The following is a 24,447-nucleotide window of genomic DNA, read 5'->3' on the forward strand; positions in this document are numbered from 1 at the left end:
GCACAAAAGAAGTGACATGCTGCGGAAAAAAAAAAAGCTGCGTTTCGGTGCGGCTTTTTCCGCAGCATGTGCACAAGTCTGCGGCTCCCATAGACTTACATTGGTTGTGCACTACACTGCGGACTTGCTGCAATTCTGTGCGGCAAAAAACGCTGCGGATCTGGAATTAAATCCGCAATGTTTGCACACAGCCTTAGCATTTAGTGAACCTAGCAAAAAAGCCAAGCAAAAAACAAGTGTGGGATTGCCTCAAGTGTAAATAAAAAAGGGGGGTGCTGCGCTAATGCAAGTGTGCCGATGCACAACCTTATTGACTATATGCCTGTAGTCACTGCACGTTCCGGAATTAAAAGGGCGGCACTTACTTGTGTGTGTGGAATGCATTGTTTTGCAATTTCATCGCACTTTGAATTTTTGTCACATTTTCTGTTACACGACATTGTAAAACCAATGGTGTCGTTCAAAAGTAGAACTTGTCCCGCAAAAGACAAGCCCTCACATGGCCAAATTGACGGAAAAATTATGGCTCTGGGAAGAAGGGGAGCGATAAACGAAAAAAGCTCCAGGGGTGAAGGAGTTTAGAAACATGGATATGGACATATCTATGGAAATAGATATATCTCTGTATGTATCTATCCATCCCATATTTGTTATCTATCTATCTACCTGCCTATCTGTGTGTAATGGAGTATGGGTTGGACAAATGTAAAAGAGGAGGTTGAACAGAAATGACATCACACATCTTTTTGAAGATAGAGGAGGAAGGGGTCTGGGTGTGTTTAGGAGTGGGTGTGGTAGGTTCGTGCTTAGTGGCAGTGCAATGCATCATGGAACTTGTAGTATTAGAGCACAATAACTCAGGAGAAAGGAAGTTGTCGATTAACCCCATGAGAGCTGGATCCACACTAAAGATGTGCTCCTACAGCATGATAAAAGGTAATATTGCTAAAATAAACACAGTGGATGTTTTCAGTGGCACATAATAGCAAGATTTATGAAAAAAAAAGTTATTGTAGTGGACAACTTCTTTAGCTAGTGGGACAGTTTTATAGGTCGGGTTGTTACGGATGCGGCGATACTAAATAGGTGTACTTTTATTGTTTGGATTCTTTTATTCAAATGTTTATTAATAGAATAAATAGGTTTTTTGTATTATTCTTTAAATATTTTTACAATTATTATTATTTTTTTAATTCATTCAATTCATTCTTTTACACTTTGTCCCACTATGGGACACTCATTTTGTGCATGCTGGTCGCTTCTATAGCATGTAGATCTGCATGCCATATAAGCTGTCAGCACTGCACTCTGCACACTGACCTTAGAGACTCCCTGACGTGCACTGCGCATGACAGGAAGTCTCTCAGCTCTGGTAACCCGGATGTCGTCATGACATGGCTGTCAGCTACTCTGCTGGCTCAGGAACGCTGCGATCATGTTTGATCGCAGCATTCCGGAGGTTAAAGTGCCGGGACTGGTCCGTGACCACTCCTGGCACTTAGGGCCGGGTGTCAGCTGTGACATTGATCGCATTGGACGTACTATTCCATCCATGGGCATTAAGTCCCAGGTAACATGGACGGAATAGTACACGCAATGCCAGAAAGGGGGTTAACTGTGAGCACACTGGTTGATGAGACTACATCTCCCATCAGCGGCACCTACTGGCACTGTTCTCAGTGACAGCTGACGTAACCCGATGGGAGCAGTAGTCTCATCAGCCCACGACTGCTGACCTGGGGTAATTTTTTTTACTGCAGGTCACAGTCATTGCTGCGGGGGACACGCTGACATCTGAAAGCATGACCCTGCAGCGCTCTGACCAGCAGTACCGGCGGCAGCGTTACTGCGAGTCACAGCTGCGGGTCGATCTTACCATCTATAAGAACTACCACAACGGTGTTTCACACATGACAGTGTGGGAAACACCATAGGAAGCTGGTAAAAGGCAAACAAAAATTCAGCAAATCTGCAAACATTTTTAGATCTGCGTTTTGCTGCAGATTTGACTGACTCAACTGAAGTCAATGGGTGAAAAACGCTGCAGAAACAAAAAAAAAAAACATTGCAAATACTTAAGGGAATTTACTGATCGTGTGCACAGAACTTCAGGATTGTCATTGAGTTAGCTTGCATATGGATTCCATAGCGTTTTTGGCCCATTTCCACGTGGAAAACACCACGAAAAGAGGAACTGGAGCGAAGATGAAATTTTGCTACATTTTACAAGTGTCAAAATTGATGGATCAGGCAAAAACATCTGGAACTGCTGGCCTCCACCCAAGCTTAAAAAAAAAACAAAACAAAAAAACACAAGACAAACAAACAAGCACATATACAATAAACTAAAAAAAAAAAATAGAATAATGAATATGGTGCAAACAAAAAAGGAAAAAACACAAAACTAGGCAGAAAGAGAGGTGCAAAGCAATGAGCCAGGGGCCAAATAGCAATACATTGTGATGAATATCCATTTGGGTGCCGGGTTTTTGAAGGAATTTTCCTAAAGGACAATCTTGAAGATACAGGAAAACACACTCTGCTCCCAAAAATGGAGCTCCTGCATGCCCATAGACACGAAATGGCGCTTATCACCCATCAGTGGCTGGGTGGCGATAACTTGCAGATTCGTGGAGTCTGGACCAGTTAGCAAACTGTGAAATTGTTAACCACTAAGGCCGGCCTCACACTCAGCGTATGTAAATACGGTCCGTTTTTTACGGCCGTAATACGTAGAAAAGTCCCCAAAATAGTCATCCGTAGGCAGGGTGTGTCAGCGTATTTTGCGCATGGCATCCTCCGTATGTAATCCGTATGGCATCCGTACTGCGATATTTTCTCGCAGGCTTGCAAAACCGACATCTAATGGATTTGTGTGCTCAAATGTTCGTTAAAACATATATACAGTATACATACACATTATATATATATATATATATTATATATATATATATATATATATATATATATATATATATATATATATATATATATATATATATATATATATATATATATATAATTATGTCATTGAGACACATATATATATATTCTGTATTTATATTTAATTCAGCGTGATTTATGTGAAAAGCCGGTAATTCAATTGCCGGCTTTTCATTTCTCCTTCCCAAACCCGACAGGATATGAGACATGGTTTATATACAGTAAACCATCTCATATCCCCTTTTTTTTTGCATATTCCACACTACTGTTAGTAGTGTGTATGTGCAAAATTTGGGCGCTGTAGCTGCTAAAATAAAGGGTTAAATGGCGGAAAAAATTGGCATGGGCTCCCGCGCAATTTTCTCCGCCAGAGTGGTAAAGCCAGTGACTGAGGGCAGATATTAATAGCCTAGAGAGGGTCCATGGTTATTGCCCCCCCCCCCCCCAGCTACAAACATCTGCCCCCAGCCACCCCAGAAAAGGCACAACTGGAAGATGCGCCTATTCTGGCACTTGGCCTCTCTTCCCACTCCCGTGTAGCGGTGGGATATGGGGTAATGAAGGGTTAATGTCACCTTGCTATTGTAAGGTGACATTAAGCCAGATTAATAATGGAGAGGCGTCAGTTATGACACTTATCCATCATTAATCCAATTGTATGAAAGGGTTAAAACACACACATTATTAAAAAGTATTTTAATGAAATAAACACACAGGTTATTTTAATATTTTATTGCTCTCTCAATCCACCTGAAGACCCTCGCTCTGAAAAATAATAAACCAACAATATACATACCTTCAGATGATCTGTCACGTCCCACGAAGTAAATCCATCTGAAGGGGTTAAATCATTTTACAGCCAGGAGCTGTGCTAATGCACTCGCTCGTGCCTGTAAACCCCCGGGTACTGAAAGGAAAGCTGGGTGATCTGTACTTACCTTGAGTCGCGGTGATGCGCCCTCTGCTGGATGTCCTCATATGAACTCGAGCGTGGGAACTTTTCCAAGGCTCCAGTTCATGAGGACATCCAGCAGAGGGCGCATCACCGCAACTCAAGGTAAGTACAGATCATCCTGCTTTCCTTTCAGTAGCCGGGGTATACAGGCAGGAGGGAGTGCATTAGCACAGCTCCTGGCTGTAAAATGATTTAACCCCTTCAGATGGATTTACTTCATGGGACGTGACAGATCATCTGAAGGTATGTATATTGTTGGTTTATTATTTTTTAGAGCGAGGGTCTTCAGGTGGATTGAGAGAGCAATATAATATTAAAACCTGTGTTTATTTCATTAAAATACTTTAATAATGTGTGTTTTAACCCTTTCATACAATTGGATTAATAATGGATAAGTGTCATAACTGACGCCTCTCCATTATTAATCTGGCTTAATGTCACCTTACAATAGCAAGGTGACATTAACCCTTCATTACCCCATATCCCACCGCTACACGGGAGTGGGAAGAGAGAGGCCAAGTGCCAGAATAGGCGCATCTTCCAGATGTGCCTTTTCTGGGGTGGCTGGGGGCAGATGTTTTTAGCCAGGGGGGGGGTCCTATAACCATGATACCTCCCTAGGCTATTAATATCTGCCCTCAGTCACTGGCTTTACCTCTGGCGGAGAAAATTGCGCGGGAGCCCACGCCAATTTTTTCCACTATTTAACCCTTTATTTTAGCCAGATGCTGACTGCGCTGCTGCCCCATGAGTGCGGTCCAGTATGAGCGTGGTGTAGCAATGATATATAGGCGATAACTTGTGTTCGGAGACGCCCCTTACGCATGCGCACCTCAGCTCCATCCCAGTTAGTGATGTGTCGTTCGTGAACGATCTGATACAAAGAGCCGGCTCCCTGCTGATGGGCAGTCCAGCTCTTATTGGTGATCCCGTTTATTCGGCTCCGCTCACCATAAAGTGTCGGCTCTTTTGGCTCACGAACCGGCTCTTTTTTAAAATGGAAATACGTTTTACACTGTCATCGTTCCAGGTCTCTGCCTGTAAAGCGAGAGCCTCATTATACACCTGTATAAGTATCTAGTGAAGCAGTGCAGAGTGTTTTTTAGCATTGCTGTTTCCCCAGATTGTTCGCTCTTGTGAACAGGGCCCCTGCTACTCGGTTGTAGTCTTAACGTATTACTTTCTAGTATGTGGTGTTTTTTGTACATTGGTGTAGTCATTACCTCTTGGACACAAATTATCTGCATCCATATTTTTTCTGCAAACGCATGGAACTGCATCCTGATCAGAATTTGGTTGGAAATGTGAAATTCTGACTTCTGGGGCAGAGAGGAGAGAGACTGGTGAAAGTGAAAGAAAAAAAATGGGGCTCCGAGCCTGCGCAGTATCACATCCACATGCAGATTGGACGCAGGCAGCCTGATTCGGGTGCGTCTACATTGACAATCGTAAGTCTTTTGGTTGCGCTGCCACGTACCAGGATGTCTGCAGATTTTTTTTTTAACACCCAAAATTCGCAACAAGCTGTGTTTTGGGAGCACATAAAAAATCCTGATGCATACTGATCCTGATGCAAACGCAGGTCCATGCGTCCCTATGTTAATTATAAGGATACAATCGATCGGGATGCATCAGGATTGCTACACATCACACCGTACCAAAGCGCTAGTGTGAAAGAAGCCCCACCCGTGCAGCCCCGAACCAGGTACCCCCATGTTATATACATGCTCCCAATACATTTTATTAAAGGGAACCTGTCACCCCCAAAATGGAAGGTGAGCTAAGCCCACCGGCATCAGGGGCTTATCTACAGCATTCTGTCATGCTGTAGATAAGCCCCCGATGTATCCTGAAAGATGGGCATCGCGGTCCGGCTCCTCCCATCTTCTTATCTTCTTACGATGACATCCTCTTACGATGACATCCTCTTCTTGTCTTCACGCTGCGGCGCAGGCGTACTTTGTCTGCCCTGTTGAGGGCAGAGCAAAGTACTGCAGTGCGCAGGCGCCGGAAAGGTCAGAGAGGCCCAGCACCTGCGCACTGCAGTACTTTGCTCTGCCCTCAACAGGGAAGACAAAGTACGCCTGCGCCGAAACCGCGGCATGAAGACCAGAAGAGGACGTCATCCTATGAAGATGGGAGGCGCCGGACCGGACCGCCCACCCAGGTGAGTATAACCTTTTTTCATCTTTCAGGATACATCGGGGGCTTAACTAAGCTTCCATTTTGGGGGTGATAGGTTCCCTTTAACATTAGCACACTATAACATAGGGCACAAGCCCTTCTAGTGAGGCCGGTCACTGACAGCACAGCATGCAGAGTCTACATTATGTCTGCATACTGCTCCCATACAATTCCATCACTTTCCCATACAGCACGCCCCTTGCTTCCGAGCATGCTCAGTCCTGCATAAGATCCCTGCACACGGAATCATACGGATCAGTGTTGTCCTGGATCCGTGCTCCATGTTAATTCCAGACGTGTAGCCACGGCTCCATCCGTGTCCCTGAGCCTGTGTGTATTTCAGACGACACAAAACTGCAACAAGTTGGGTTTTTGTGCGTCTGGTAAAATATGCAGACCCACGGATCCGTGGGAAAATGGTTAAAACTGGATGCACACGCAAGTCCCATCTGTCACCACTGAAAGTCAATGGAGACAAAAATGGATCCGTGTGCAGCCATTGTCACACAGATTGCAAAAAAATGCAAGTGAGAAACCAGCGTAACTATATGATTGGAGCTGTACTAGATCGCGCCTAAAATCACTTTATATTACTTACCCTACCCTCAGCAGCAACAACTGATCCATCCTCCTCCCTGTTTGTTCCTGTCCTGAATCCTCCTCAGTCCTGACTAATACAATGATACCAAACAATGTGCGGAGTCCCTCTTCCTATACACACCATATATGTATAGGCCATGGATGAGGCCAGTATAGTAAGTCAACTCCTGACTCCAGCACTGAAGGGTGGTGTAACACTAATGCTTGCAGTCTGGGGGCACTGAAGGGTTAACAGTAGGAAGCCCTTTTTGTTTTTCTTTTCCCGTCCACCCTGTCCTGTGCTTGTCTGCACCATTTCTCCAGTACTCACAGGCATTTCGCTCCCTCTCTCCTCACTGTTCCTCCCACAGTCACAGTCAGGCTTCACTATTTACCTGAAAAGCTGCCAGGCAGCAGCCAAGGAAGGAAAGAAAAACTCGGCTCACTCACACTGCAGAGCCGGCTCTCCCGGAGCCTTGTCATTATCCCCCTATTAACCCTGTGCGTGCCGCGCCAGACCGCCTCCTCCATGCAGAGGCCATAGCCCCCAGCATCATGCCCTTCTTGCACTAAGAGTACGGGATGTTAACCCCTCCTGCGTTACAGCGCGCCCTCCAGCAGACCCACACAGTGTAGGCCTCTGCAGCACGTTACCCCCCTCAGCACCTGTCCAGCGTCCCCCTCCCGCCCGCCATCACACCCCAGCAGGCGGCCAGTGCCGGTGCTCGTCTCTGGAGCCTCCAGCTGCGTGCAGTGGCTGCTGTACATCCCTCCTTCTCCCCGGGTCTCTGCTCTGGGCGGGGCTTCATGGAGTAGGCAACACCTAATCCCTCATTGGATCGTTCGAAGCAGTGTAGTAATAAGCCTCCAATGACGATGAAGGATGGGGAAGGGGGCGGGGCAGGCGGTTTGTCTGAACTCTGAAGTGTGACAGTGTCGGTCGGGTCTGTGAGCTGCTAGTACAGAGGGAGCGTCCCGGGCACGGTGTGCGGTGCTGCGCTGTAGGAGTATACGGCAGGAGCCCGGCTGTTCTCATTCCCGGCCGGTGAGTATCCGCACCAGTCTGCCTCAGTGCATGTCCCGCGTATCTCCGAGCCCAGTCAGCCCTACAGGAGGACCGTGATTTAGGCCGTCGTGCAGCGGCAGGGGGCGCTGTGCTGCTCAGGGCTGCAGCTGTCAGGGCTGCCTGTATTGCCTCTGTCACCCGGGGTTTAGGCTGCTCCTCGGGAGACCGCAGCAGCTGTCACTCACATTAGTGATGGGGGAGAGCAGTGTGTGTGAGGGCCATACACCATCCAAATGGGGGAGAGCAGTGTGTGTGAGGGCCATACACCATCCAAATGGGGGAGAGCAGTGTGTGTGAGGGCCATACACCATCCAAATGGGGGAGAGCAGTGTGTGTGAGGGCCATACACCTTCCAAATGGGGGAGAGCAGTGTGTGTGAGGGCCATACACCATCCCCATGGGGGAGAGCAGTGTGTGTGAGGGCCATACACCATCCAAATGGGGGAGAGCAGTGTGTGTGAGGGCCATACACCATCCAAATGGGGGAGAGCAGTGTGTGTGAGGGCCATACACCATCCAAATGGGGGAGAGCAGTGTGTGTGAGGGCCATACACCATCCCCATGGGGGAGAGCAGTGTGTGTGAGGGCCATACACCATCCAAATGGGGGAGAGCAGTGTGTGTGAGGGCCATACACCATCCAAATGGGGGAGAGCAGTGTTATATGGCGGCCATACACCATCCAAATGGGGGAGAGCAGTGTGTGTGAGGGCCATACACCATCCCCATGGGGAGAGCAGTGTGTGTGAGGGCCATACACCATCCCCATGGGGGAGAGCAGTGTGTGTGAGGGCCATACACCATCCCCATGGGGGAGAGCAGTGTGTGTGAGGGCCATACACCATCCCCATGGGGGAGAGCAGTGTGTGTGAGGGCCATACACCATCCCCATGGGGGAGAGCAGTGTGTGTGTGAGGGCCATACACCATCCAAATGGGGGAGAGCAGTGTGTGTGAGGGCCATACACCATCCAAATGGGGGAGAGCAGTGTTATATGGCGGCCATACACCATCCCCATGGGGGGAGAGCAGTGTTATATGGCGGCTGTACACCATCCCCATGGGGGGAGAGCAGTGTTATATGGCGGCTGTACACCACCCCCAAGGGGGGAGAGCAGTGTTATATGGTGGCCACACACCATCGCCATGGGGCGGAGAGCAGTGTTATATAGTGGCCATACACCATCCCCATGGGGGGAGAGCAGTGTTATATGGCGGCCATACACCATCCCCATGGGGGAGGGCAGTATGTATGTTGTATGGCGGCTGGTTAATAAGGGGGATATGTACTGGGGTCTTCTGTGTCCTATAAGATGAGCTGCTGGGATCGGAGATCTATTTCACCGGCTGAGAGCGACATCTGCTGCGGTTGTTGCAGTTTTTTTTGCAGTAATGCTGCTTATTTGCCAGCCAGTCTGTCATATATATATATATTGGAAAGGGTAAAAATCTTAAGCAAAGACTGACTGGCTGTGGGTTTCAGATCAGATCTGCAGGTCAGTCATCACTGGTTTTCTCCAGCGTGAGGTTGATGTATCCACCTGTACTGGGACCAGTCCCATGCGGTCATCCTGTGGGGTCTACTCACACTCTAATGTCAGAGGTGCGCTGTATCTGCAGGCGGTGTGTTAGCGCTGTTTAGAGCCTAAAGTTAGGGCTCATGCAGACAACCGCGTTATCAGTCTGAGTGTGATCCGACAAAACATTAATCACACCAGGACCAATGTCTGAGGACAAAATTTCTGTATACCCGAAGAGGATCTCGTATTTGGGACTCACTCTGCCATTCAAGACAGTGAGTCGATGGAAACCATCGGACTACACTCGAATGACATCTGTGTGCAGTCTGATTTTCACAGGTTGACACAGTGGCTAATTTTTATATTTAATACAATTTGGTTTAAATACATCAACATTTAAAATATTTCTAAGACCAAAAATAGTTTCCTCTGATGATTTCAATGTAGCTATAATAATCTGATATTACGTGGGTGATCTGCATGGGATCCTTTCCCCTGACGCCTCCTGCATAGACACTTGGTCTGTAGTGAAGAAACTGTCATCTATTCAATGACATTTGCCAGTGTGCTGTCCAATCTTAACACACCTGTATAATACACTTGTCTTTGGCCGGTTTCACACATCAGTGCCTCTGGTACGTGTAGTGAAAGTTTTCACATGTACTGGAGACACTGACACACGTAGACCCACTCAAATGAATGGGTCTATGCACATGTGAGCGCTTTTTGACGGACCGTGTGTCCGTGTGCAAAACACGCAGACATGTCCGTTTTTACCCAGACACACAGGCCTCAAAACGTGCCACACACGGAGAACAGTGCACACAGTCCTCCATGTGCACGTATGGCCGCCGGGGAAGCAGGTCTACTGTAAGCCGCTGTTTCCCTGCGTGTGGTGCTGAACGCGGATTTCATCCATTCTCCCCTGCTCTGCCGGCGAGCAGGGGACAATGAATGAATTAAAAAAAACCCGACGTGGGGTCCCCCTATGTTGTTAAAACCAACCCGGCAAAATACAGGTGCGGGCTGGTATTCTCAGGCTGGTAAGGGGCTATTGATATGGCCCCCCCAGCCTAAAAACAGCACGCAGCTGCCTAGAAAAGGCGCATCTATTAGATGCGTCAATTCTAGAGCTTTGCCCGGTTCTTCCCACTTGCCCTGTAGTGGTGGCAAGTGGGGTAATGGGGTGACTTAATGTCACCTTCCTATTGTAAGGTGACATTAAGCCTGACTTAGTAATGGAGAGGTGTCAATAAGACACTTATCCATTACTAATCCTATAGTTGGTAAAGGGTTAAATAAACACACACACACGCAGAATAAAGTATTTTAATGAAATCATATACCACACAGTTTTTCCATCTTTATTGTACTGCTAATCTAAGTGATGCCCTCAATCTCCTGTAAAAAAAAAAAAAAAAAACACCAAAAAACAAACCAACAATATACCCATACCTGTCCGCAGTACCGTCAGTCCCACGCAGTAGCCATATCTGGGGTATATAAAGTTTACAACCGGGAGCGCTGCTAATGTGACAGGCCCGGCTGTAAACTACCTGGGGAATGAATGATACGCAGCGGGCGCAGGCTCAGTAACTAGCAGTGATGTCACTGAGTCTGTGCTCGCTGCCGGCATGAACTCCTGTGACCTCAGGATCGTGGGAGAATGCCAGTGATGAGGTCACGGCAGTTCCAGCTCTGCATGTGATGAGGTCACTGTGACATTCTCCCATGGTCCCGAGGTCACAGGAGTTCAGACTCAGTGACGTCACCGCTAGTTACTGAGTTTGTGCTCGCTGTGTATCATTAATTCATTCAGGAGGATGACAGCTGGCTTCAGCACCACACGCAGGGAACAGCACTTACTGTAGCGCTGCTTCCCTGGCAGCCGTCCGAGTGGTACTGATGCGGCACATGGTTGCTACATGTGTGCCATACATAGGACACACAGACGCTGATATCTCCAGTATCGGAAATATCAGGACATGTGAAACCGGCCTTAAGGAGACTTAATAGCATCATCATTGTCGGTATGGAGATTCCAATGTAGGTGATTAGGAAGTATGGTGTATAACTCAGCAGCAGCCACTAAACAATGTATGGAGCCGCTCTGTTCTGAATTTATACATTACATGCAGTTGCAGTCATGTGCTCAGTGTGATTTCATTTTTTCATCTCTCCCCCTCTCCCCCATTTCTGTTTCACTGTGGGAATCGCTATATCCCAAACGTTAAGATGGCGCTTTTACCCCTTGTGACGCCGCACAAAGCGAGCCGGAACCCATGTCATCACGCTGCACACACTCCTTCATTGGCTGAAAAAAAAAAATGGCGGGGAAAGCGTCATACGAAACGCGACTTTGGCGCGAAAATCGCCGACCGTGTGGCCGATCCCACGCTGGGAAAGTCGGCGACTCTTGAAAATGACCGATCTGTTTCACTCAACCCTACTGATGACATTTCCTGAGAAATCCACATTTTTCTTATTATGTAAGTGAACTGTTCAGATCTATGGGCTGGTCATAGATCTCCCTGAGAATTTGTTTCCAGAGCTTATTTTAAATGAAATGGGGCATTACTAGTGTGAGACATGGAAAGCACACTGTCAATCATTACATGTATCACACTGGTAACTCTCCCTTCATGTAAAATAATCCCTGGTCACATCTTCTCATGAAGATTAGTGTCCGGGCCCATAGATGTTAACAGCTCATATAAGAAAACATGGATTTCTCTGTAATACAGTGGGGCAAAAAAGTATTTAGTCAGTCAGCAATAGTGCAAGTTCCACCACTTAAAAAGATGAGAGGCGTCTAATTTACATCATAGGTAGACCTCAACTATGGGAGACAAACTGAGAAAAGAAAATCACATTGTCTTGTTTTTTTATCATTTTATTTGCATATTATGGTGGAAAATAAGTATTTGGTCAGAAACAAACAATCAAGATTTCTGGCTCTCACAGACCTGTAACTTCTTATTTAAGGGGCTCCTCTTTCCTCCACTCATTACCTGTAGTAATGGCACCTGTTTAAACTTATCAGTATAAAAAGACACATGTGCACACCCTCAAACAGTCTGACTCCAAACTCCACTATGGTGAAGACCAAAGAGCTGTCAAAGGACACCAGAAACAAAATTGTAGCCCTGCACCAGGCTGGGAAGACTGAATCTGCAATAGGCAACCAGCTTGGAGTGAAGAAATCAACAGTGGGAGCAATAATTAGAAAATGGAAGACATTCAAGACCACTGATAATCTCCCTCGATCTGGGGCTCCACGCAAAATCCCACCCCGTGGGGTCAGAATGATCACAAGAACGGTGAGCAAAAATCCCAGAACCACGCGGGGGGACCTAGTGAATGAACTGCAGAGAGCTGGGACCAATGTAACAAGGCCTACCATAAGTAACACACTACGCCACCATGGACTCAGATCCTGCAGTGCCAGACGTGTCCCACTGCTTAAGCCAGTACATGTCCGGGCCCGTCTGAAGTTTGCTAGAGAGCATTTGGATGATCCAGAGGAGTTTTGGGAGAATGTCCTATGGTCTGATGAAACCAAACTGGAACTGTTTGGTAGAAACACAACTTGTCGTGTTTGGAGGAAAAAGAATACTGAGTTGCATCCATCCAACACCATACCTACTGTAAAGCATGGTGGTGGAAACATCATGCTTTGGGGCTGTTTCTCTGCAAAGGGGCCAGGACGACTGATCCGGGTACATGAAAGAATGAATGGGGCCATGTATCGTGAGATTTTGAGTGCAAACCTCCTTCCATCAGCAAGGGCATTGAAGATGAAACGTGGCTGGGTCTTTCAACATGACAATGATCCAAAGCACACCGCCAGGGCAACGAAGGAGTGGCTTCGTAAGAAGCATTTCAAGGTCCTGAAGTGGCCTAGCCAGTCTCCAGATCTCAACCCTATAGAAAACCTTTGGAGGGAGTTGAAAGTCCGTGTTGCCAAGCGAAAAGCCAAAAACATCACTGCTCTAGAGGAGATCTGCATGGAGGAATGGGCCAACATACCAACAACAGTGTGTGGCAACCTTGTGAAGACTTACAGAAAACGTTTGACCTCTGTCATTGCCAACAAAGGATATATTACAAAGTATTGAGATGAAATTTTGTTTCTGACCAAATACTTATTTTCCACCATAATATGCAAATAAAATGATAAAAAAACAGACAATGTGATTTTCTGGATTTTTTTTTTTTGTCTCCGTTTGTCTCCCATAGTTGAGGTCTACCTATGATGTAAATTACAGACACCTCTCATCTTTTTAAGTGGTGGAACTTGCACTATTGCTGGCTGACTAAATACTTTTTTGCCCCACTGTATGTATAAGACATCAGATAACCGATATCGGGGTATAATTTTATTCAACTTTCTATGACGTACATGCCTGTATATATGGCATAAAAGGTTCCCTTTAAAGTCTGTATGACAGATACTGCCAAGCATGTTTCCCATGGACCATGACATGAGTAGCATGATGCATGCGCAATCACCGGTCTTATTTAACTTTCTCACTGTAGTTCTGCGTTGAGGGGAAACGAGGGGCTCATTACTTCTGTTCTAGTGGTCTGTTTGGGGTCCCAGTGATCCGACCCTGTGGTTGGCTGACATGTAAGCTAGCCTAATGTGGCAAGACTCCTTTAATAATGAGAGCCTTTTAATTATTTAGAACAAAAAACCCCATCCTTAATGTACCCAACAATTTAAGTCCTGCTGCATGTAACCTGCCTGTGGTGCTCAAGCCTGTACCTGGTCCTGTTTGATGTGTGTCCCGCTCAGGAGGAGTATCTGTGCTGCAGTCGTGTCACTGGTGGCAGAGCGTTACTGTGGTGTCTGCACCATTTGTACTGTGGGTGCTGCAAGGAGAGGAATTATTTTTACAGATTTACGGTAACTCAGTTTTTCTAACACTTAATGGGGTTGTAACTTGTCACATAAAATAAAAATACTCTCTACTTGCCTTCTGCACCAGTATCCAATTTCCCAGTGCCTGAGTGACATTGTGACACGTGAGCCCTGCAGCCAGTCAGTGGACACTAATGGGATGCAATTCTCACTCTTCCTGTATGTAACGGAGTCTGAATTATATATTTTTATGGTTTCCTTGCGGATTTCCCGCTACCTTACTTGCCAGGCAGTTAACATAAATTACAGATGTACCTTAATTGCCTATTGTCTTGGAAATGGGGACAGTACGTCTGATCGTGTCCAAAACATCCTAAAGTTGTAGCCATTTACAACTTCTCATTGTGATGTTTCTTCCATGAGGCAAAGACCTGATGAGGGTCATGGTGCAAAATTAAAATCTTGAAAATGTCTTATTGGAATGTCCTTGGCTATGGTGGTGCTTGTAACAGTTTATCACTGATTCATACATTTTACTGCACAGCAATATTATGACTTAGCGCCCTGGCTAATAGTCATGGCCGAAAGCGTTGGCACCCTTGGAATTGTTTCAGAAAATGAAGTATTTCTCCCAGAACATTATTATAATTGCACATTTTCTTACACTTTTATTTCCTTTGTGTGTATTGGAACAACACAAAAAAAGGCAAATTGGACGTAATTTCACACAACCCCAAAAATGGGTCAGACCAAATTGTGGGCACCCTCAACTTAATATTTGGTTGCACCCCCTTTCTAATAGCTGCAATCGCTTCCTATAACCATCAACAAGCTTCTTACACCTCTCATCTGGAATTTTGGACCTCTCTTCTTTTGCAAACTGCTCCAGGTCTCTCATATTTGAAGGGTGCCTTCTCCCAACATCAATTTTAAGACCTCTCAGAGGTGTTCAATGGGATTTAGATCTGGACTCATTGTTTGCCTCTTCAGAACTCTTCAGCACTTTGTTCCAATCTATTTCAGGGTGCTTCTTGAATTATGTTTGGGGTCATGGTCCTGCTGGAAGACCCATAACCTAGGATGCAAACAGCTGTGGAGTCGGTGTCCATTTTGGTGGAGTGAGTATAAAATGGACCAACTCCTAACATATATAATAAATAGGTACAGTAGTTCAATGCAGGATGTGTTGTAATTTTTTTTCATAAAAACTTGGGAAAGATCTGAAATGTTCTATTTCTGATCTAGCGATCTCGGCTTTTGGTTGAGCTAAATCTGTGCTGCACTTTATGTATATGCTCAATAGTGAGGCAGTGCTGTGGAGTCGGGAGTCTGAGTTTGAGTCTGAGGTTTGGCTTATCGCTTCCAAAGCACTGCAAACCCAGCTTTCTGACACTGGGCACATTGCGAGCCAAAATACTTTTGTAATCTTCAGATTTCATGATTGCTTGCACAAAGCCAAGTCACCCAGAGGCGGCAAAACAACCTCAAAACCTCTTTGAACCTCCACCATATTTCACTGTAGGTAGCGTTCTTTTCTTTGTAGGCTTCATTCCGTTTGCGGTAAACAGTAGAGTGATGTGCTTTACCATCTGTGAGACAGATCCATCTCATCTGTCCACAAGATGCTTTCATGGAAGAGTTTTGGCAAGCTCCCGTGGATTTTGGTAAAGTCCCATCTATCTTTCTTTTTTGTCTGTCAGCAGTGGGGTCCTGCTGGGTCTCCTGAAACAGTATTTAATTACATTCAAATGTCAACAGCGTTTGCGCTGACACTGATGCACACTAAGCCTGAATGACAGCTTGAGTTTCTTTGGAACTTTATTGGGACTGCTTATCCACCATCCGGACTATCTTGTGTTGCAACGTTTTCATCAATATTTCTCTGCCCTCCAGGGAGATTAGCTACAGTGCCATGGGTTGCAAAGTTCTTGATTACCCACTGTGGACAAAGTAACATCAAGATCTCTGGAGATGGACTGGAACCATGAGATTGTTACTATTTTTCAGCAATTTTGGTTCTCAAGTCCTCAGTTTCCCTCCTCTTTCGGTTCTCTAAGCTTAGTGTGACACACACACACACAATCAATATTGAGTCATCTCCCCTTTTTATCTAGTTTTAGGTGTGATTTCCATATTGCCCACACCTGTTACTTGCCACAGGTTAGTCTGAACGAGCATCACCAGCTTGAAACAAAGTTAACCCATAATTTTGGAAAGGTGCCAACAACTTTGTCCAGCCCATTTTTGGGGTTGTGTGTGAAATTGTCAAATTTGCCTTTCTAGTTTTCTTTTTTGCATTGTTCCAATACACATTAAAGAAATACTTAATATGGGAGTATTGGAATTTGTATGCGAGTCCAGAAAATGCTTAAATACCTCATGACTTCTTTCTGAGGCACCTTTTCTTAAAAATATGACATTGTGCCATTCCTGTTATTCTTAGAAATGTATGAATAAATGGGTGACAATTAGTGTGTCCCTGCATGCTCACACTGTCCAGTCACTGCTGACTATGCCAGATTATGTAGGCACACCCCTTTGACAGGCAGAATGGTAACACTCCGGTTTCAATTTATTTTTAACTGTTCTGGAGGCATGGAACATCAGTGGGGAAAAATGTAAAGAAAAATAGAAAATGCGTCTTTTTTTTTTTCTCTCTCATATTAATAATCTCTTTTTTTTTTTTTTTTTTTTTTTTTTTTTTGCTGATTTGCCCTGGGGCTGGTATATTAGCTTCCAGGGAAAGTTCAATCTCCTTCTAGACCCTTGTAGCTAGTGCTCTTTCCCTACACCCAGTGATCAGAGGATCACTGGGCTCAGGGGTGGAAGAGTCTGCAGCGCTTACCACACTGTATACCTTGCACTTGTTCACCACTATGCATACACCGATTGAGAAGGGAGACAGTAAGGCTATGTGCCCACGTTCAGGATTTTTTGCGTATTTTTTCCCGGCTGTTTTACGCTATAAAAACGCTTAATTTAAGCATCCCATCATTTTAATGCATTCCACAATTTTTGTGCCCATGCTGCTTTTTTTTTCTGCAGCGGAAACGCTTTGAGGAAAAAAACGCAGCATGTTCATTATTTCTGCGGAATCGCGGCGATTCCGCAGCCATAGGATTGCATTGAAACGCTCACTTTACGCATGTGGCTATGCCCACTATGTGTAAAGTGAGCGCTTCATGTGCGGATAGTACCCAAGATCTGCAGGAGAGGAGACGCTCATCCAGGTCCTGGGTACAATATTCTTGTAAAAAAAAAAAAAAAAAAGAATTAAAATAAAAAAATAGGGATATATTTGCCTTCCGATGCCCCACGGAGTTCTCCCGCCTCTCAGCTTTGAACGTGGCGGCTTCCGTTCCCAGGGATGCATTTATTTTTAACATTCTATCTTTTACTATTGATGCTGCATAGGCAGCATCAACAGTAAAAAGTTGGTCACACTTGTCAAGCACTATGATTGACAAGTGTGACCAACCTATCAATCACTTTTCCACTTGTAAAGCACAAGCATTCTGCAAGCTAACAACGCTTGTGTTTTGCGGGAAACCGCATGTGAATTCCGCATGCGTTTTACCCGCAGCAGGGAGTTGCAGAATTGCGTGTGCACATAGCCTAATAAACCAATTTTTGAGCCTTCTCTGTAGGAAGTCTGGCTGTGTCTGACACCCGACTTCTACCCCCCTCCCCCCCCATAGCTGCAAGATTTCATGCAAGCTTCTTACTCTGCATTGGATTTTTAGAATGTCATGGCAAAGGAAAGTGTGGACCTACCGAACGTGTAAAGTACAGGGGCAAGGTTCTCCTTAATGTGTAAAGACAGAACTCATCATCTTTAGCCAATTGATCTGTAAGTAGTATCAACCCATTTAACATGTTTATATGGCCATGTAGGTCATAGAAAATTTTTTAAAAAATGATACCCTGATATGAGATCTGATGTCGTCTTCCATAGAAATCCACATTTTTCTTAATATGTAAATAAGGTGTTAAGATCTATGGACTGGTGTAGGCATTGGGTAGCGTTCACACATGCAATGCTTTTTGGTCCAAACAGGTGCAGTTTTAGTTTTGAAACCCTTTGAGTTTTAAAAAAGTAATAAAACAGCCTTTTCTGGGCTCAAATGTATCTTGGCAAATAAACAGTTCATTTAGCAGGCACATACACAGCTCTGGCAAAAATTAGGAGACCACTGCTAAATGTTCAATCATTTAGAAGCAACAATACTAATGTTTTAACTCAGGAAGAGTTCAGAAATTAATATTTTGTGGAATAACCATGATTTTTAATCACAGCTTTCATGCGTCTTGGCATGCTTTCCACCAGTCTTTCACACTGCTTCTAGCGCAAAAATGTAAGAAGTTCTTCTTTGTTTGATGGCTTGTGACTATCCATCATCCTCTTGATTACATTCCAGAGGTTTTCAATGGGGTTCAGGTCTGGAGATTGGGCTGCCCATGACAGGGTTTTCATGTGGTGGTCTATTAATTTTTGCCAGAGCTGTATGTCACTACAAGCTCACTCGAACAGATTAGTTCTTTATCCAGCGGCAAACATCTTACACAGAAAAGGCACAATCCCAACAGTCTCCTATAAACTTCAGATCGAGCACCTTCCAGCGCCAAATAGAATAATTCAACTCTGGGCACAGTTCACACAACAGGTTGCAGCTCCAACACACAGACTGCTCAGCTTTCCTATCTGAGCCATACAGTCTCCATTCAGAAAGAGCTCATATTTTGTGGCTGATCTCTCACCAGCAGCACACTTGACTGTGCTTCATTCAGAAGACTCCAATGAAGAACCTTTATTTAGCCATAGAAAAGCAGCAACGTTTCGACCATGGATTGGTCTTTTTCAAGCATGGTCGAAACGTTGCTGCTTTTCTATGGCTAAAAGGTTCTTCATTGGATCACTACACCCGTTTGGAGCGCTGTTCTTTGGTGTTGGAGTTGACGAGTTACCCAGGAGGGTTCCCTGGATATGGAACGAGCGCCCCGATAAGTGATTGCTGTCAGCCACCTTTATACTTTATATCATTCAGAAGACTGACACACCTAGTGAACACAGGCCTAGGTTTTTGTAAAAAGCTAGGCAAACACATCTAATTAAGACCTGCAGTTCTTGGATTTAACCCTGTCCTACCTGGTTCTGATACACTGGACATAGATCTCCCTGAGAATCTACCTCCAGAGATTAAGGCTATGTGCACACGTCGCATTTTTGTTTGCGGGTTTTTTGCTATAAAAACGCTATAAAACCACGAAAAAAATGCTCACATTAAGCATCCTATTAATTAGAATGCAATCCGCAAATGTTGTGCACATACTGAGTATTTGTCAGCAGCGGAAACAATTTGCGGTAAAATATGCAGCATGTTCATTAAATTTGCAGAATCGTGGGATTCCGCACACCTAGGAATGCATTGATTTGCTTACTTCCCACAGGGGGCTATGCCCACCATGCGGGAAGTAAGCAGATCATGTGCGGTTGGTACCCAGGGTGGAGGAGAGGAGACTCTCTCCTCCATGGACTGGGCACCATATAATTGTAAAAAAAAAAAAGTTAAAATAAAAAATCATGATATACTCACCTTCGATGGCCCCCGGAGTCTTCCCGCCTCAGCGGTGCACGCGGCCTCTTCCGTTCCGATAGATGGTGTGTGTGAAGGACCTGCGATGACGTCGCGGTCACGTGACCGCAATGACGTCGTCGAAGGTCCTGCACACACACCATCTATAGGAACGGAAGCCGCTGAGGAGATCGGCTGTCTGCAGAAGGTGAGTATAACCTTTTTTTTTTTTTTACAATTTTTTTTTTTTATATTTTTAACATTCTATCTTTTACTATTGATGCGGCATAGGCAGCATCAATAGTAAAAAGTTGGTCACACTTGTCAAACACTATGTTTGACAAGTGTGACCAACCTGTCAATCAGTTTTCCAAGCGATGCTACAGATCGCTTGGAAAACGCTAGCATTAAGCAAGCTAATTATGCTTGCAAAACGCTAGTTTCCTGCGGGAATATGCATGCCAATTCCGCATGCGATATACCCGCAGCAGGAGTTGCAGAATTGCCGCGGAAATATCCGCCGCAATTCTGCAACGTGTGCACTTAGCCTAAAGGGGTTGTCCCTCAAACAAAAGTTAATTTTATTCACTAGATCTTGGAATAATAAGTTCTACAATTAGATGTGTTTATAACTCTGCCCCTGCTGTGTACTGTGTAATGTCTGTGTCTGACCATACAGGGACATGGTCTGATAATACCACAGATTCTGTGCAGGGAGGAAGCAAAAGGTATACAGACAGGACAGCACAAGATCACAGCTGATTGTGAGGTAAATCCTTGTTTAAAAACAGGCGGGGTAATGTTTTGCCTCACAAAAATAACCAGCTGTGATCTCCTGCTGTCCTGTCTGAATCCTCTTTTGCTTCCTCCCCTGCCCAGGAGCTGTGGTAAGATCAGACCATGTCCCTGCACGGTCAGACACAGCCATTACACAGTCATTACACAGTACACAGCAGGGGCACATTTATAAGATTATCTCAGCACAGGAACATTTTAAATCCCTTCCTATTGTGGAAATTATTTTCATTCCAAGATCGAATGAATAAAATTAACTTTTGTTAGTGGAAAAACGCCTTTAATTTTAATGAAAGGGTGCATTAGAAGTGTGGGACATGTAGATTAGGAAAGTAGACTGTCATCGTTACCAGTGTGAGACATGTAATGACTAACAACCCCTTGCATTTAATATAAGCACTGGAGGCAGATTCTCGAGGAGATATCACAGATATCAAGGTATCATTTTATTCCAATTCCTGTCATCTGTATGGCCAAACATAGATGGCTTAGAAGGGTTGCTCTTATAGACAGATTCCCTTTAAAGGGGACCTGTCATGTCCTTTATATTGTACCTGCTCATTTAGTCATAGGGGTGTGCTTCATTACGTTCAGTCAGGGTTGTTGCCGGCCACACAATTTGAATTATGTTCCACAGGTTTGCGTCGACGTCACATCAAATTCCACCCTTGCGCAGTGTGCATTGGGGAGGAACATTTGCGTATTGGTAAGCCACGCATGCGCTGTGACGAGCTGCTCTCCTCATGTGCTCACTGAAGCTGTGAGTAGTTCTCTGCTTCACTGGTGCCGGCGCATGCGCACCCAGTCAGTGAAGCTGGGAACTACTCATGGCTTCCGGGTGCCACCCTCCCCAATACATACTGCACTAGCGCGGGATTTCAAGTGACGTCGGCGCCAAACAGGGAACATGATTCAGATTGTGTGGCCGGCAACAACCCTTTTGCAATGGATTACAGCGCTAATTTTTATGAAAAAAAAAGTGTTAGGCCGGCGTCACACTCGGCGTAAGACAATACGGTCCGTATTTTACGGCCGTAATACGGCCGAAATACGGTGAAATGTTCCCAAAATAGTGATCCGTAGGCAGGGTGTGTCAGCGTATTTTGCGCATGGCATCCTCCGTATGTAATCCGTATGGCATCCGTACTGCGATATTTTCTCGCAGGCTTGCAAAACCGACATCTAATGGATTTATGTGCTCAAATGTTCATTAAAACATATATACAGTGTATATATATATATATATATATATATATATATATATATATATATATAGTCATTGAGACACATATATATATATATTCTGTATTTAGATTTCATTCAGCGCGATATCTGTGAACAGCCGCTAATTCAATTGCCGGCTTTTCATTTCTCCTGCACAAACCCGACAGGATATGAGACATGGTTTACATATAGTAAACCATCTCATATCCCCTTTTTTTTTGCATATTCCACACTACTAATGTTAGTAGTGTGTATGTGCAAAATTTCAGCGCTGTAGCTGCTAAAATAAAGGGTTAAATGGCGGAAAAAATTGGCGTGGGCTCCCGCGCAATTTTCTCCGCCAGAGCGGTAAAGCCAGTGACTGAGGGCAGATATTAATAGCCAGGAGAGGGTCCATGGTTATTGGCCCCCCCGTGGCTAAAAACATCTGCCCCCAGCCACCCCAGAAAAGGCACATCTGGAAGATGCGCCTATTCTGGCACTTGGCCACTCTCTTCCCACTCCCTGTAGCGGTGGGATATGGGGTAATGAAGGGTTAATGCCACCTTGCTATTGGAAGGTGACATTAAGCCAGATTAATAATGGAGAGGCGTCAATTATGACACCTCTCCATTATTAATCCAATTGTAGGAAAGGGTTAAAAAACACACACACACATGATTGAAAAGTATTTTAATGAAATAAACACAGCGGTTGTTGTAATAATTTATTGTTCTCTCAAATCCATTTGCAGTCCCTCGCTTGGCAACATAATAAACGCACAAGATACATACCTTCTGATGTACTGTCAGGTCCAACGATGTAATCCATCTGAAGGGGTTAACTAATATTACAGACAGGAGCCCTGCAAATGCAGCTGTGCTCCGTGCTTGTAATTCCCCTGCGAATGAATGAAATGTAGGTCATTGACCTACATTTCCTTCAGTCGCGGTGATGCGCCCCCTGGTGGATGTCCTCATATGACCTGGAGCGTGGGAAAAAGTTCCCAGGCTGCAGTTCATGAGAACATCCACCAGAGGGCGCCTCACCGCGAATGAATGAAATGTAGGTCAATGACCTACATTTCATTCATTCGCAGGGGAATTACAAGCACGGAGCACGGCTGCATTATAGCAGGGCTCCTGCTTGTAATATTAGTTAACCCCTTCAGATGGATTACATCGTTGGACCTGACAGTACATCAGAAGGTATGTATCTTGTGCGTTTATTATGTTGCCAAGCGAGGGACTGCAAATGGATTTGAGAGAACAATAAATTATTACAACAACCGCTGTGTTTTTCATTAAAATACTTTTCAATCGTGTGTGTGTGTTTTTTAACCCTTTCCTACAATTGGATTAATAATGGATAGGTGACATAATTGACGCCTCTCCATTATTAATCTGGCTTAATGTCACCTTACAATAGCAAGGTGGCATTAACCCTTCATTACCCCATATCCCACCGCTACAGGGAGTGGGAAGAGAGTGGCCAAGTGCCAGAATAGGCGCATCTTCCAGATGTGCCTTTTCTGGGGTGGCTGGGGGCAGATGTTTTTAGCCACGGGGGGGCCAATAACCATGGACCCTCTCCTGGCTATTAATATCTACCCTCAGTCACTGGCTTTACCGCTCTGGCGGAGAAAATTGTGCGGGAGCCCACGCCAATTTTTTCCGCCATTTAACCCTTTATTTCAGCAGCTACAGCGCTGAAATTTTGCACATACACACTACTAACATTAGTAGTGTGGAATATGCAAAAAAAAGGGGGATATGAGATGGTTTACTGTATGTAAACCATGTCTCATATCCTGTCGGGTTTGTGCAGGAGAAATGAAAAGCCGGCAATTGAATTACCGACTTTTCACTAACACCGCTGCGTATTTCTCACAAGTCACACTGCTGGTCCGTGTGGAATCCGTATTTTTCTCGCCCCCATAGACTTTCATTGGCGATTTTTTTTGCGCAGTACGCTGACAAACGCAGCATGCTGCGATTTTGTACGGCCGTAGAAAACCGTATAATACTGAACCGTAATATACGGCTAATAGGAGCAGCCCCATTGAGAATAATTGTGCCGTATGTTATGCGAGTTTTACGGACGTAGTTTCTGCGCTCTTACGTCCGTAAAACTCGCCAGTGTGACGCCGGCCTAAGGGTGCGTGTCCACGGTCCGGATTGTCGGCGCGGAAAACCCGCTCTTCCCAAAGCGCCGCCCCCTTCTGTACGCATGGTGATTCCGGATGTGTTCATTGAACACATCTGGAATCCACACCCTATAAATAGGACTGTGTTATTTACCTTGCGGAAACGGAGCGTCGCTGCAAGGTGAACAGGCATGCTGCGTCTTAAATGACATCCGCATGGCCGCCAGATTTGTGTTCGCACGCATAGTGGAGACGGGATTGGACGCTGCGGCTGTATGCAGCATTCAACTCGCAGCTAATCCTGATGTTATCCGGCCCGGGACGCATACCCTTAATGATGCACTGGGGTCAGTTTACATGCTACATAGGACATGACAGGTTCCCTTTAAGGAGGGGATGGAGGTCAGGTGTCTTGATCCTAGAAACATCTCCTGTCAAAACAAAATACGGCTGGCATAAGTAGAGCTACGTACATCTTTAAATTGAGAAAATGTTGCTGACAGTGGCCACCACTAGGGGCAGCACATTTAGCTCCCTATAACTTTAAAGAGGTTGTCCAGTACTTTTTATGATGACCCATATAAGATTGGTGGGAATCGGACTCCCTGCACCCCCACCAAT

The 24,447-nt window shown here is 45.2% G+C and overlaps 1 protein-coding gene across 8 annotated transcripts in view; it reads left to right on the forward strand.

Annotated features, from left to right (window-relative positions):
- The window catches only part of GAS2L3 (growth arrest specific 2 like 3), a 109,143-nt gene that overhangs the window by 50,591 nt on the left and 34,105 nt on the right, over positions 1-24,447 (forward strand). For 2 of the 8 annotated variants that reach the window (XM_077265594.1, XM_077265592.1), the window contains exon 1: positions 7,564-7,706. The exons of 5 other annotated variants lie outside the window; for them this stretch is intronic. The gene's annotated coding sequence lies outside the window, so the exon portion shown is untranslated. Of the gene's footprint in view, positions 1-7,548; positions 7,707-24,447 lie in introns of those variants that run through there. One more of the 8 variants, XM_077265585.1, reaches the window with a different exon arrangement.

Source organism: Ranitomeya variabilis, chromosome 5, assembly GCF_051348905.1.
Source record: "Ranitomeya variabilis isolate aRanVar5 chromosome 5, aRanVar5.hap1, whole genome shotgun sequence".
NCBI lineage: Eukaryota > Metazoa > Chordata > Amphibia > Anura > Dendrobatidae > Ranitomeya > Ranitomeya variabilis.